General features: G+C 30.6%; 1 protein-coding gene across 1 annotated transcript in view; it reads right to left on the bottom strand.

The window, feature by feature from the left end:
* LOC140434137 (uncharacterized) overlaps nucleotides 1-13,519 on the bottom strand; it is a 248,384-nt gene extending 234,865 nt beyond the window's left edge. The window contains exon 1 of the mRNA XM_072522190.1: nucleotides 13,331-13,519. The gene's annotated coding sequence lies outside the window, so the exon portion shown is untranslated. The remainder of the gene's footprint in view (nucleotides 1-13,330) is intronic.
* Between the last annotated feature and the right edge of the window lie 3,561 nt (nucleotides 13,520-17,080).

The following is a 17,080-nucleotide window of genomic DNA, read 5'->3' on the forward strand; positions in this document are numbered from 1 at the left end:
GACAAAGGTAACTTGGTATTTATTAATTTTGACAAAAATCAAAATTCTTTTCCTTGTGGTATGATTCCCGAAGACGAAAGTGAAAATTTAGTAGCAGATGCAAATGTTGAAATTACAAAAGTTAGTTCTATTGAGAATGGTTACATAGCCAAAGCTGAAGCAGACAGTGGCGAAAAATCAGATGAAGATGAAAGTAAGATGGCTTTTAAATATTCATTTATAATTGTTATTGTTTTCAGTAAATACACTTCATACAGTTAGAAAAAGGAAAAGAAATGAATCCAAGTGAGCAGTCAACACTAGAAAAAAGAATCGCAATTCAGGTAAAGCTTATGTCACATGAAAAAAAATTGTTGAACAGCGTCAAGTGAAACCTACATGTACAGAACGCTGTAGACTGAAGTGTTCAGCAAAATTTAATGATGACTAACGTCACGAAATTAATAAAAGTTTTGGACCCTTGGTGATTTGAGAATGCAGCGAACTTTTCTGGTTCAGACGACATCGAAGAAACCCCCATCTCCCCACAGCAAACAGATTAGGTGCAATAATTATAAGTATGTGCTGCCGATAAATGATAATGATGTAGAAGTATGCAAAACAAAGTTCATGAATCTGGCATTATTTGTGATGATGAACGTGGAAAACATAACAGCCATGGCACTTTACCTCCAGATGCTGTAGAGTATGCCAGACAGCATATTAATTCCTTTCCAATAGTGGAGTCTCACTATCTTCGTGCTCAAACGCAAAGGAAGTACATGGATAGACAGATAACACTTGATGAAATGTATCGTCTATATCTGAAGAAATGCCAGAATGACCATAAAGATACTATTTTGAAAGAGAGTAAATAAAGATACAGATTTATATTAATTGTACTAAACTTGAAAAGAAGAACAGAGATGTAGAGTATCAACGTCATCGAGAAAACGTAAAGTTATCGAGAGAAGAATATGATTTACAAGCTATAATTCCCTTACCATCAGGTGACGTGTCCAGATTTTTCTGGAAACGCAGTTTAAGTACCTACAACTTTATAATTTTTGAGAATGTTTCAAAAAGAGGATTCTGTTACATATGGTATGAGGACCGTGGAAAAAAAGAAGCGATAGAGGTAGCAAGTTGCGTTTATAGTTATATCCAGGAGCATGTTGATAAAAAGGTTTTTTTTTTCAGAAAATTGCTCAGCTCAAAATAAAAATAAATTTTTTGACACAATGTACAATTATGTTCTACAAAACAGTAAATCTCTGGAGACCATAACAAATATCTGACAGTTGGTCACACACAGAATTCAGGTGATTCCATGCATTCCTGCATTAAACGTCAGTGTAAGAGAAGTCTCAATAGTTCAGCTGTTTACACACCTTCGCAATTTGCTGGTATAAACAGTGTAGCCAAAAAAACTGAAGATCCTTATGTTGTGGAGGAATTACACTACACTGATTCCTATAATTTTAAGAAATTAGCTGGAGAATTTAACTTTTCTCTTAACACAGAGTAGGGCAAAGTAGAGTGGTTAAAAATAAATGTGCTAATGATGGAAAAAAGACAACCAAATGTAATATTTTACAAAACATCATTGAAACAGAAGGAATTTTTAAAATACAGAAGAATACAGTTACTATCCGAGGAAAAAAAAGAGTGAGTACTTCAACATTAGATCCAATGTACGCAATCCCACCTGGAATTTCGATTGAAAAAAAAAAATGATTTATTGTGGTTGCTTAAACAAAATCATATACCTAATTCCCGTGCACACTTCTATGAATCATTGGTAAGCAATCATAAGCAGAATAATGTTATTATTAATCTACAAGAAGAAAAAGATGAAGTTTTGTTCAATCCAGTATAAATATTCTTTGATACATTATGTGTTTTTGTCATTGATTTACAAATTATCATAATTTTTGTTGAATTTTTGATAATTATTAATAGTATATTACTTTATGAGGCGGAGAAGCATGACTTTTCTTGACGCGCCCGATATTACGCGCCGAACGAAGTGAGGCGCGTAATAGAGGGCAAGTCAAGAAAAGTCGCTTCTTTGCCAAATAAAGTATACTATTTTTTCTTCAAACGTAGCAATTTTCAACCATAAATAGTACAATTCATACGCTATTTTTACTCGAAATTAACTGTGACAACTATCAAAGTCGTCTAGATGTTAGAAATTAAAATAATTAAGTCGTCGGTGGGATTTGCGTCTCCCTGGTTACAGTTGTTTAACAGTTGTTTGCAATTATTAAAGACAGCTTATTGTTGTTGCAACCGCAAGCGCAAATTTAGTGCGAAAATGGAAAACCTAAACGAAATTGAGTCCGCGGCTAATGATGCAGTAGCACGTTTGGGGCCCTCCAATTCCGATAAGAACGATAATGCTCAAAACATTTTAAACCCTTATGATTCGCCAACATCGGGAATGATTGCTGAAAGTTGTTCTCGATCATCAGTATCATCAACAATTACCAATGCGTATCAGGAGTCGGGAACATTTTTGCACGGTTTCAATTTTGAAAATGCCTCATTAACTAATTGTACTTTTAATATTACTATAAATAAAAATGATGTTTAATTGTTGTTAATAACATTTGTATTGTTGCTTTGTGACATGTTTCATATTGTTGCCAGTACAACATTTTTCCCTCCGCCGTAAAGAAATGGGAAAAAAACTGCTTCCGGCGGAGACATCAAACTTTGACAGGATCAAGTTAGATAAGTAATGTCATCATTATTTGACGTTTGAAGAAAAACAATTTTATACTGTGGTGCATTCATTTTTTAATGTCAAATTGTTGTATGTTCCTTTAAAATTCGATTATCTCGAAACTTGGTTTTGGAAGATACGACACTTGTCATCACAGGGTGTGATATTTCAGAAATTATAGTGAATACCAAACAAATAATATCAATTAGTAATTATCCAAGTTTTACTGCAGCGATTGATACGGATTCTAAGTGAATCAACTAAAATTAAGATCATTTCATTTGCTAAAAATAATTTAAATGTATTTTCGGACGCTGCATACAAAAATAATTAGGTCTCATAATTCATGCATTTAAATTACTTTTATATTTTTTTCAGGAGTCATAAATATTCTTTTTAGTTTATAATTGAGTGTGAAATGTTCAATGAATGATCAAAAAGATGTATACAAAGAATTATTTCGGGCAGGTATCATTCAAGATGTTTACTTGCTTGAAATTTATTGATGTTGATTTAAATAAATGTAAAAATAGATGTACAAATGAACATCATTTTATACAACTATTGGGAGAATGTTTAAAGTCTATTTTTTAGACAAAAATAACTAGTTCATAAAAACTATTTAAAAATATTAGTAAGACCTTTAGCTCTTTTTAATATAATCTCAAGGAAAATTAAACACATTTAATTCCTAAACTACACTATGCCTCAATTAAAACTGGTTACATAAAATTATTAATTATTTTGAATGACAGTTTATTAGACAATTTATTACAATATTATTCATCATCATCAATGTCGCTACAACTCTTCGTGAGTCTTTGCCACGTTTACTATTGCCTTCCATGTTTGTCGATCATGTAGCCCCAGCCGTCTCCGAAATTAGAACAGTCAGTAAATTTCACTTTAAGATATTATTTCCTTCCCAAAAATTATCCTAAAAAGGATACGAACCAGGAAAATTTTTAAGTCACCCCTACTAATATCGACACCTAGTAAGAATGATTTTAAGAAGAATAAGAAGAAAAGAAGGAAGCAAAAAAGAAAAGGAGGGCAAAGCACTACTGAAGAATCAAAAAAAAAATCTCGAAGCGCTAAAGTTCGTGCTGCCAAAAGGAAAGTTTTCGACGAATGATCATCTGATGAATCAGTAGCACTCTCCTTTTAAGAAGGTATTGATTCGTGTGACATTTATTTTTCCAATAACAAAGAAGAGCATCTTTGGTACTGATGTTGTACCAAATATTACACCTAATGACTTTGTCGTAGTGAAGGTTTTTGGAAAAAAATTATACAGATTATTTGTCGACAAAGTCTGCCAAGTAAATGATGATAGTTATGAAGTCGTATTTTTAAGCGACTGCCCACAACATTTCGTTTTCGTAAGACAACAGAAGATGCCTTTTTTCGAAAGACGATATTGTTTTAAAGCTTTCAAAGCCAATAAAAACCAGTTCCTTCAAATTCAGTAGGATTCAGTAGGATAAATTCAGACAACAACGTAGCAATATATTTTAATAGAATTGATGTAAATGGGTACAATTCTTGCAGCTTCACGTTACTCATGGCACGTCTGTGCATATTTACTGCTAGCTTGTCCTTAACACTGATACAGAAATGTCAGCTTCTGTATCAGTGTTAGTGTCTGGCTTATGCCGATGATGTTGTGATATTGTCTAGAAATTATAACTAGCTGGTTAGGATAGAGTGTCTAATAACAGTCTAGACTAATCAATCTCCATTTTTATCGATTTATTTTAGTATCTTTTTAAAGTTTTAAGTTCACTAATAGATAATTTATTAAAAATCTAAAGGATTTTTTAGTATATACTTTTCACTATGTACTATATACATATTTTTATCTTAATGTACATAATAGCGTAGGCAAATCCTATTAGGAAACAATATCGTACAAGCGTCTAATCAATAGACTGTAACTTCATTGTCCCTATTATACGATTATTATCGTGTTATGTTTACATAACGGATTACTGTAATACTTAAAATACCTAAGTTGTTCCACTTAGAAAATAAAACAGCAATCAAACAATTATAGTGATTGTTTATAAATAATGCACTAATAAATAAAAACTATTCTGTGTTGGTTTACACCATAAACTTTGAATAAATATTGGGCAAAAAAAATATTAACTTTATAATGATTTTAAGGTGTGTAGTTTGTATACAACCATTGTAAAAAATCGCAATTACAATTGACGATGAATTAAAAACTCCGTTGATTGTGATTTCAGTCATTTCCATGTAATACATGAAGTGCACATACTAAACCTATCTTTTGACACCAATTTTTGGTTTTTTCCTTTTATTTTCTATTTTATAAATTTCTAAAATAGATTCAAGGTTTTCTAGATAAGCTGATGTTGAGTATTTAGAATCATAAATACGTAATTTACCAGAATGATGAATTTGGAGGGATTGTGTCACCTAAGCCTAAATGGTACATATTCTACACATCTACATCTAAAGTAAATTAAAGTAATCGTTAATGCTGTAACGAAAACGTTAAGAAAAATGAATGGTAAAAAGCTAATCGTTCACAAAATCTCTACGATGACCACGTTGCTCAATTCGGAGCATCATTGGCTGTGGGTAAGGATATATTGTATAGAGAAATAACCGATCAAATACAGATAGAAAAATAAAAGATAGATAATAAACAGATAATAATTTAACAATAGGAAAACTAGAAATATCGTAAACTATGGTAAAATTGATACAAAAGGGGAAGTAAGTAAGGTAAAGTAAGTATATTTTGTATGGAAAAAAGCTTGTTTTATTTATGGCTATATTTTTGATAAATTTCTTTAGCTTCCCAGCTTGTTTCCGGTGCCTGAGAAAAAACTACAAAAAAATATGCCATTCTAATTATCTTAATAGTTACATGTTCTGTGTCAACATATGTAAACACGCTATTTTTCAGGGAAAAATCATAATTTACGCGGGAAATTAAAAAATTCACAGTGGGGTTAATGTGATCAGGTCGGTGGGAAGAAATTGATCTCCAACGTTGGGAAATTTGATAACAACATTTTTTCTGAAGAAATCTTAAATTAGTTGTTTCTTTTCAAAAAATGGTTCGAAATTATATAAGAAAACATAGTGCTCGTCCATATAGGGATTATGACGAAGTAAGTGTAGAAAATGCACTCCAGACAGTTCTTGAGGAAGTCAAATCAAGATATATATATTTATATATATATATATATATATATATATATATATATATATATATATATATATATATATATATATATATATATATATATATATATATATATATATATATTGTTATGGATCAGTTTATCGATCAGAAATAGAATAGAGTTTTTTTATTATTTTAATATACCGCGGGCATATAAGTTAAAATACAACCCTGTACTCATTTGTAATAGTTAGAATAAGAGAAGACATTGTTCCCTGACGGTACCCGGACGAGTTTTTCCTTGAAAGACTGAGTGAATAGTGAAAGGACAATGGAACCCGTATCATTATAGATTTAAGAATAAACTTGTAATTGTATTTTGCGGTGGGCATTTTTCGAAAGTAAATAAGAATTAGATTTAGATATGAGATAACAAGAATTTGGAAACTTATTTCTGTTGAAAAAGGCAAAATTGTTAATGGTTTCTGAAAAGTAATTTGAGTGAAAGTAGTTTATTTGTTTTAAATATGATGTTGGAAATTTTCTAAATCGAAAATTAGTGGGAAAGATGAATGCTTATGATTGGTTAAAAAGGAATGATGGGGAATGAGAGAGTTGAGAAGGTTGTCTGGGGAGATTGAAAAGATTATTATGTTACCGGCAGACCAGAAGAGAAGACGTGTTTTCGTGTAGTCAATCTGAGTACCAGTGTTTTCGTTTGTTAGTGAAAAAGGTGGAAGCTGAGAGCAGATCAAAATCGAGAAGATTAATACCTCTTTTGAGTCTGCATAGTCCACGAGATATAATTAAGAAACAAAGGAGAATTTGTGAATAAAGAGTACCGGTCAAAAGAGGCTTGGGCTTGTGTTTTCGGAGGAGTAGTTTGCTGGTATGCGGTTTGGATCGATGCTGAGAACGGGAAAGATTTGATGGTAGCCGGACATAATCAATCAAGGAAGGAACTGTGGTTTAATCGAGAGGAGACATCATTGGTGTAAAAAATAAAGGTCAGTCAAATAATTTGAATGAAAGAAAACTTTAAGATATTCTAAAGATAAAATCAAATATAAGCATACGAACTAAGATTCCAAGTTTCAAAGAGTTATTTTTTGTGAATAAATTATATTTTATATGGTCAATTTTTAGTAGATATTATTATAAAACAGATCAATAGTTTGTAATTAAAATTAAATTTAGAGTATAGCAGTGTGTTGGGAAAGATAATTGCCCACAAAAGTTATTTATTAATATTCATCGTATTGCTTATTGAAAATAAATAATAATTTGTGTGCATATTTATGTTGTTTTAATGTTAGTTCCGTTTCCTGTTCTATCCCGATTATGAGCAACTCGGAGATACTGAACCCACTAGAAGAGATATATAAAGTAAAATTAAAAAGGCACCCTGAGAAAATTTTAATAGTAATTGATTGAGTAATTGATTTGTATGACTCTGCATAAATGAGTGAATTAATTAATTAAATAATTGGATTAATTAAATTAGTGTTAATTAATAATAAAACATCATAAAGCAGATCACAACAATATAGATTAATTAAAGAGCGATTAGGTTTATTTAATGAATTTTCCACGACTTTCGATATTTATATCATTTGGAGGTTTCTAAAATTTACCAAATTTATATACAGTTTTAAAAACTCAAAATTAAACATCGTTTGCTTGTTAATTGGGGTCTCTTTCCGTGTTCTTGTTCATTCCAAGCGTTATTTTAATTAATGGATTAAAACAAAATTAAAATATCTTTCGGGTGCGTTGAGCTGTAACGTAAATATTTACTTTATTCCTATAAGGGTGGCAAAGGAGCCTAACAAAATTAAAATGGAAAAGAAAAATTTAGATAAGAAGTCGTCAAAGCAAAATTTAATAGATTATAACAAGATTCTATGAAATTATTTCTTCGTTATATTTTACTTTTCCAGGTATATGTTTGTGATTAAAACCGAACTAGTTGTAAAATATTCCAAATTTGTGCAACCAACGCGCGACTTTTGGACTGTCGGACTATATCGGAGATCCTTTTCAGAATCCAATTAAAATTGTTACACTTAAGGTCGCGGCATATTATCATGCACGTATAGTTTCCGGCACGTAGCGTTTTAAATTTTGTTTAGAAATAATATTTGTTTTAAAATCTTTCATAAATATATATAAACTAGAGCCCATTGCTAGACCAAAATTTTACTTATAGAATTCATTATTTAGTTGAAAATATGTATTATCAGTACATAATGTTAATAACTCCATTATAGCAGTTATGTTTAATCTTGTACTAGTTGCCAATGTATCATCACTCTCTAATTTTGTCTTGACTATATTTAAAGTCTAATATAATGGCACATTCGTAAATAAACTATTTAGATCAAAACTTACCAAAGTATTATTTGAATTAACTTCAATATTGGATAATTTATTTAGAAAATGCTATGTATTGTGGCATTTTTATTTGCAAATGGTTGTATAATATTTAATAAAAAATTTGATAGTTCACTAAAAGGAGAACTCATGGTACTACAAATGGGTCTAAGTGGTATATTCGTTTTATGAACTTTCGGAACTCCATAAAAATAAGGGGTCTTACTGTAACGAGGTGTAATTAATCTTCTCTGGTAACTTGTAAAACAATCTTTAAACTTGAATAAAGTTCTATATATTCTGTTTTCCAAAGGCTTTGTTGGATCCTTTGTTAATTTTGTATAAGGTCCGTTTATTAGTAGATCTTTAAATTTGTTTTCATATTAAATTTCATCCATTATCACAGTTGCATTCTCCTTGTCTGCTGGTAGGGTGATTATGGAGTCGTCATTTTTTAAAGATTTTATAGCCTTTAGTTCCTCTTTGCTTATATTTTATTTCATTTTAATAGACTTTTTCAATTCAAGTTTACATAATACTCTGTATTCTTCCTTTTCGTGGGTTGTTTTTGTTCAATTTGAATAGACTTTTCCAATTCAAGTTTACATAATACTTTGTATTCTTGCTTTTCGTGAATATTTATTTATTTAATTAACTTTAATTTTTATACAAAATTAAATTATTAGAAGAATTTTTCACCGAGTAACAAAAAAAACAAAATTTGTTTAATTTACTAATGTTTGTATTTTGAGAACGATTTCCGTGGAACTACTACTTACTAGGTGTATTAGTTATTTCAAGTGTATCAGTGGTATCTATTGATATGATATTGATAGTGCATGCAAGTGTTGAGGAAGAGTTTGGGATTGATGTATGAGGTTGTGAAACGTTAGCTATTGTTGATAACTGGATATTTGTATCTGTGCATGTAGTTTGAGAATGTGGGAATGATGTTGAGGGTGATATTTGGGATGCAGTTAATATTGGTATACTTAATGAAGAAGGTATAGTCGTGGATTGTAAGGAATAGGACTTCGCTGAAGATGCTGATGTGATCGGGACGTCATTTGGACGAGTAATAGTAACAGTAAAAACTACTGTATTTATAATAGTAGTTGGCACTGTTGTTGTTAAGTTTTGATTTGGATTTGTACAGGATGGACAATTTGATACAGAATGGTCAAACTGAACAATAGTAACACACCTGTTTTTCTAAAGATAAGAAAATACGATAAGATGTTTGGTCGTGGTTTATGACAATTGAGGGAGGAATTCATGTAGCTTCTAAAGGAGAGATAAATGTGTGTCTTCGAAAGCTCAGTATATGTTTATATTCTGGGTTTGTTGTACCTATTCGTAAAAAATTAATTGGAGTTAATAAATTGAGGCCTAACTTTTTAAGTTCAGATTCTATGAAAGTGTGACAAATACTAGGGCAAACATTAGAGATCAGTAATCTTTCATTTGGTGTAATTAAGCGTTGAGCATAAATTATTTGTTGATTGATAGTTATTCTTCCGTTGTCAGCATTCATGACAGTTTATACTAATTCTTCACTAGCTAGGTAGATACAAATACGGTGATTTGAAATTCTTGATGAAAAAGTGGAAATTGAAACGTCAATAAACGAACTTTAACTTTTAATTGTGGCTTATTCCCATTTAAATAGTAATTACTTTAACATGCCACAAGAAAATAGCTTCAGAACAATATTTTGTTTTTGAAACGATATGTTTAATTAAAAATACAAAAAATAATAATTACGTATTAATATAATTAATAAATAATATGATTAATACTTTTAAGGTACCATTTAATACAAAATAATTTAACGTTTTATGTTAGTTTAGATTTAAAATTCTAGCGTCACCTAGGAAAGAAATCTGAGCAGATAAACTGAAAGATAAAATAAATTAAAATTTATAAATGGAGTCCGGCCCCGATATCTAGCAGATCATACAGCTTTATATCGGTTCTGATAAATTTGTTAATTACTGGTAGTTAAAATTAACAATCTAATTTAATTTTTATACAGTTTGCAACTTAAAGTTAAATGTGACAGTGTACTGAAAATCGTAGAATTCTGTGAGTACAAAACTGCATTATTAATAACCTTAAAATCAGAAGTTTAAAAGGCAAAATATTTTATCGATTTCAATTCAACTTATCGATTATCGACAACAACTTTTTGCTGGTTCTTGCTTCTAACAAGTAATTAGTCTAGGCTGCTGTTCAATTTTATTAAGTGGACAGGTCCGGCTTCAGATCCTCTGTGCCAATTTACGTAAATTCTCAGCGGGAAGATGGATGAACCGGAATCAGCTACTACCTCATGAAATATACCCACTACGTCACATATATCTTACTCCAATGCATTTTCAAATATCCTTCAAAAGACCAAGGTATTATACTTTCAACCATACAAGGAATAAAAGTTTTCGAATATATAAAAGCTGTTGGATCAATAGTGCAGCCCAAAAATGTTGTTTGGGCATCCAAAATAGCAAACAACCGCATCTGCATCTACCTCTCCTCTAAATATGTAGTTGATCAATTTCTTAACTCCCACAAATATATAAATATTGATGGTAACCAGATTGAAGTAAGAAGACTTAACCCCTGCCCAGAGACTCCTACTACTATACCTAATAGCATATTTGAAGAGCACTTAAAAACTATGGGTATAAAATCCGCCTCCAACATGACGTTTCTACGAGTAGGCATGCAAGACTCAGAATACAGCCACGTACTCAGGTTTAGGAGGCAAATGTTCATAAGTCCTTTAGAAAATGCAGCAATTCCTGACTCATTTCTAATCTCATTCAAAAATACATCATATAGACTATACATTTCCATAGATGGTTTAAACTGCTCCAGATGCAAGATTGTCGGACATTACGATTCTGACTGTCCTTCTTTATCATCATTAAGCAACTTAATTAATCAAATGGAAACTGACCACCACGTGAATATACATAACTCTACCACTGAAAAATATAATCAGCTACAAGATCAACCACGAAACCAATACCAAGAAGATACCGAAACATTAATGGAACCAGAACCCAATACCATACAAAATCACGCATCAGCTACAAAGGACCAAACCACTTCCTCACAAACAAACAATGAATTACAAATCTTGAATCAACCAAAAATATTCCAAAATAATTCCTTAGTAATTGGAAGCGATAGAAAAACCACTGAAATTACTCCTGCAACTAAAAGACAAATATCCTCTCCTGAAATTCTTGAAAATGACCTACCTCCTCCCGATACTCAAAAACCTAAGAAAAAGCCTAAAACCCAAGAAGATATTTCAATTATTCTAAATCAAATTAAAGAAAAAATTGAAAATAAAAACCCTTCCTTTACACTTACTTTTCATGAAATATGTGATTTTCTGGCAAATTCCCTTCACTCAAAACATCCTGAACGCATTGTTAAAAATTATTCAAATGAAAGCCAAGAAATAAAAGAAATTTTAAACTTTATATATTCTCAAATACAAAATAAAACTTTAAAAAACAATATCACCAGATTGAAGAAGAAACTGCTTCTCAACAGTCCTTCTTCTACTGACGAAACTGACTAAGAATCAAGTTCTCAACAATAAATAGTTAACACATAAAGAGTTAATGGCCAGCACATTCATACTACTTGGGATCACACTGCTAACAAACTCAAAGAATGTCTAAGTCAACTAGGAATCAAACTCATCTTACCAAATAATAGAAAAGACCAAGTCATCATCAACCGACTCCGAATAGGACATACTTTCCTTACAAACAAGCTTATCTTCAACCAGAAGGCTGCTCCGATGTGTACCAAGTGCAACACTCAGTTGTCAGTGAAACATATAATTGTTGAGTGTCCAGTGTACCAGAACGAAAGAATCGCGTGTGCCCTTAGTGATAATTTAAAAAGTATACTAACGTCAAATTTACAGTCTTTATTAAGTTATCTTAAAATGACTACACTATATACCAGATTGTAAAAAATATTTTTTTTTATGTAACAATATGTATCTTACTGTTTTTGTATGTCCCCCCGCTAATAACCCTTAGTGGTTGATGCGGGTATATTTGTTTAAATAAGAAAAAAAATTATAAATAAATTTAAATAAAATAAAGTAGTGAATAAAAAGTTATCTGGAAAATAAATTGTGTTTATTGTATTCGTTATTATGTTGTAGGTTATCGCGAAATCAAAAATATAACCTAAATATTGTTGTTTAGTGTGGATTTAATGAAATCGGAGAGTCTGATTAGTATATTGTTTAATGTTTATAAACTTGTGTTATATGTTTATAACGAATATAATTTAATTTAACAAAATATGTTTAATTTGACGTTTAGATTTTCATTTCAGAAATCGTTCTCAAAATACAAATTAAACCAATGTATTTTGAGAACTATTTGGAAATCAAAACGCCAAAATAAACATATTTTTAATTAAAATTTTGGTTAATATCCAATAAAAATATTGGTATCAAGGATAAAGACAAAGAAAACATTCAGGACTGTAAAAATTATAGAGGGGTAAAACAAATGTTAAGGAGGGAGACATCAATAAGATAAATTTCTGTTTGCCTCTACTAAGGCCTGGAATTCTGGTTAAACCCTTAAGTCTACCTAATTTGCATTTCATGATTGTGTTTAGAGTTTGTTTTTCTTATAAATCTCTTTTTTTGTACAAAACTATCGATATGGTAAACTGTAGATAATTCTTATTTATTTTGCTTGGGTCTTTGTAATTTTCTGCCATAAAAACCGTGCTATCATAACTTTCCAAATCGATAATAAGAAATAACTTGAAATTGCTTATCATACTAAGGCTAAAAAAGTGGCGCCAAACTAAAGGGATATCTGACCTAACGTTTTACAAAACACTTAGAAATTCTAGAACGTTAGCACGTAAGAATGGCACAAAAGATTACTTTCAAAATAAACTAGCTCTGGGTCAAAATGGAATAATGATATCAATTAAAAAATATAATTACTAGACACATATTTGTCATTAAATTTTAACCAAAGTTAAATACAAACAATGGTTTTTAACATATAATTCTCGTACTAACTCACCTATAAATATTTTTCAAAAAAAAAACAAATATGGGCCACTAACAAAGTTCTAAATTAACTGCAAACTGATTACACATAAGTCTTCATGGCACAAAAATTTCGAGTCGTTATAATACACGGCCTATAATTTTGATCATTGACGATCGTAGCCTCGCGACGCGCTGTACATGGCACAAGGAACGGTTGAGACGTCCGACGTCACGACGGTTAGAGCGTAAACTGGCAACTTTCTCTTCGAGCGCCGCTTTTTTGAAACGTAAAATGCGTTTTGAGGGAGCAGGCGCGTCACTATTTTTTCTCGAGTTTAGGAATTTTACAAATAAATTAAACTCACAATAAAATTAAGTAAATTAAGCACACATTTTGCACGGAGAGTCTCTTTAGTTAATAAAACTAGATCTATGATCACGAGGAGTATTTCCAACAAGATTGATGAACCACACTACAAAAATTTACAAAAGACCAATGCACGAATTAGAAAAAAAAAGAGACAGGCATCTGTAGAAACGGACCATACACGACATTAGGGTTAGTAAGATAAGAAACATTTTTCAAAAGTTTTCTGTTTTTCCATGTTTATCCATACTACGTCTACTTGTGAGACAGTTTTCCAGTCGTCCCTATCCATCGCCTTTTTCCGCCAAGCACGTAATTCCATATGTCTCATGTCTTCATTGATGTCATTAAGGAACCTTGTTCTGGGTCTTCCTCTTCTTCTCTGACTAATGGGTCTATCAAGGAGGGTTTTTCTAGCTGGGTCATTTTGTTCCATCCGCATTATATGCCCTCTCCACCTCAGACGTGCTATCTTAATATGTTTTACGATATCAGGTTCCTGGTATATTCTATTAAGTTCGAAGTTGTATCGTCTTCTCCACACTCCATTGTCATTCACTGCTCCATAAAATCGCCTTAATACTTTTCTTTTAAAATATCCTAACATGTTTTCATTGATTTTTGTTAGAGTCCAGGTCTCTGAACTATATGTTAGGACTGGGCGTATTATTCTTTTGTAGGGTTTTATATTTGTATTTCACGATATAATTTTGGATTTAAGGAGGAGATTGAGCCCAAACTAGCATCGATTGGAGCGCTCCCAGGAATACAAATTCGTTCACTGCTTTAACGAGGTCATTTTTTATAACGTAAGTGGTCGTAGTATTTGTGGTCGCGTGCTTATTTTCATATACTTCGTTTTGTTGGTGTTTATTATTAAACCCATTTTTGTAGCTGATTATTTTAATGCTACATATGCCTTTCGTACAGCGTTTTCCGTTCTTCCAACAATATTGATATCATCAGCATAGGCCACGATTTGCACTGATTTATTATATACTGAACCAGTGGTTGTGATTTGTGACATACGTATTACTTTTTCCAGAGCCAGATTGAACAGTATACAGGAGAGAGGGTCTCCCTGGCGCAGTTCGTTATTTGTTTTAAAAGGTTCAGACAGTTCCCCTTGAATTCATACTCTAAATTCAACTTTTTTAAGAGTTAGTTTTGTTCAATTTGTCAACTAATTTGGTATTCTTAGCTCTTTCAGTTCTTTGAACATTTCTCTTCTAATCACAGTGTCGTAGACTGATTTGTAGTCTGTAGATATGTGATGAGTATCAATGCCACTTTTAATAATCGCATATGCACTTATTCAATTGATCCAAAATATGCAAATATGCACTTAATATGCATTTTGCATATTCCCGAGCTCTATTTATTACATAAATCTGTTACAGGAAGCACTATGAGCAAAAACTGACTTCAAGAAGCTCTTAGTAAAACATTTGACTTCCAAAAAACTACCGGAAATCACATCAATAACATCCGAAAGCATAAACAACACGAATTGGAACAACTTGAGAATGAAAGTAAACATAAAAGGCGTAAAATGTGTAAATAATGTTATTAAAACAAATAAAAATGAACACAGAAGATAATTCGCTACCAACTGCAGGAATTTATATTTATATAAATATTTATATTTATTTACCTTGTTTTAATCAAATTCATAGAAATATTGAGTATGCAGTAAAAATGATGGACAAGTTTTGCACGTGCTAAATTTCTTTGTAATACCAGTTCATAAGTAACCTAATTATAACATGTGTATTGCTAATGAGTTATAGTTATTGTTTTTATGAAAGTATAAGTAGCTTAAGTTTATCTGTTCTTTTATTAAAAAAAAAAACAAATAAATAATTTATTTTACGTTTCCTGTATAAAAAATTATGAACCGATTCAAAAATCAAAATAACAAATTATGATCAGTTCTGACATTTTGTTTACTTAACGGCCACCCCTCGTTAGTTACACAAATGAACTATTCCACTGTTACTGTACAAAATATGAAAATATTTTACTAATAACCCTTTTTACCGCACTTTAATGCAATAGTCGAACGTCGAACTGATAATTGCAAAAATCCAATATTGTATTCATATTTGTATGAAATTATGAAAATATAAATAAATAGGTATCATTTGATAGAAAATTTAATTATGTGTTATATAAACTTAATAAGATTTTTAAAAATAACCAGTTATATTAATAAATATTTTTAAAATTTTAATAATACCTTTTAAATTAAATAAAGTAATTTTAATATTTATTTATTTTTTATATTTTAAACACATGTAATAAAAATCATCGAGCACTTTTTGCTCGACGATAAAAATATTGTTTGCTCCTAATGCCACCTGTTAACGTATTAACAAAACATACCTACGTTGTTTACTTTTGACAAACCTGTCAAATTCAGATTAAATATTAATAACAAAATATAAATAAATATCATTTGATATATTTTCTTTTTGTTTCTATAAGGTAGACATTGAGATCTTTGAGACTTCGTTATATTTGATTTCCATCCACTAGTATTACTTTTTCTTTTTCTAGTTAATTGGTTTTCTTTATTTTCAATTTTATAATCAGAAAAATCGCTGATATCAAAATCTTGTGTATGTGAAACAGTTAATTTGAGATCATCGTCAGAATTTATTGAAAAATCATCATCTGTGTCAAACCTATAATCCACAAGTGAAAGATTATTCCCCTTGTCCTAAAAAATCAACAAAAATAAGAATCCAAGAGGAATAATGATTTCATAATAAAAACTTACATTACTGTCGTTTATGTGCTCAGATTGTGATTTCTCGGGTTGAGGATGTATAATTAAATTAGTATTATCTGAACAAGCCTTCATTCTTTCAAATACAACAGATTTGGCAATCTAAAAATTAAATTTAAACTCAAAAACATAATCGAAACTCTAATAATAGATAATACAATTTACACGTTAAGTTTTACTTACATTATTTTGAATATCCTGGTTTTTTTGGTCTTGACACACAAGATTCAACATTTTCATACCTCTTGAAGACATTGTGAAAGATTTTAAACAGAGGTTTAAACAAATTTTTACTTATTACAGCAATTATTATAATTTTATAACAGTAAATATCATTAAATTACTAACCGCGTCGTGAAACTGTCAGTAACTGAAGTAACATAACCTACAAAATTGCTGACGTTTGCGTGCAACCGTCGGCAAGAAAAACTCACTAACTGCAATCATGACTTTTACCTGCCGGGATTTTGTAAAATTTTGTAAATAATGAATTATTTCGAATTAAAAGTCGGTGTACAAACGATATTGTAGATCATGACTTTTTCCAGGCAAAGATATTAAACTATTAATTCATTTGGTGACAAAATCTCAATTTCGATCATTTTTGTAGTTAGTGAGTTTTA

Source organism: Diabrotica undecimpunctata, chromosome 2, assembly GCF_040954645.1.
Source record: "Diabrotica undecimpunctata isolate CICGRU chromosome 2, icDiaUnde3, whole genome shotgun sequence".
Classification (NCBI taxonomy): Eukaryota; Metazoa; Arthropoda; class Insecta; order Coleoptera; family Chrysomelidae; genus Diabrotica; species Diabrotica undecimpunctata.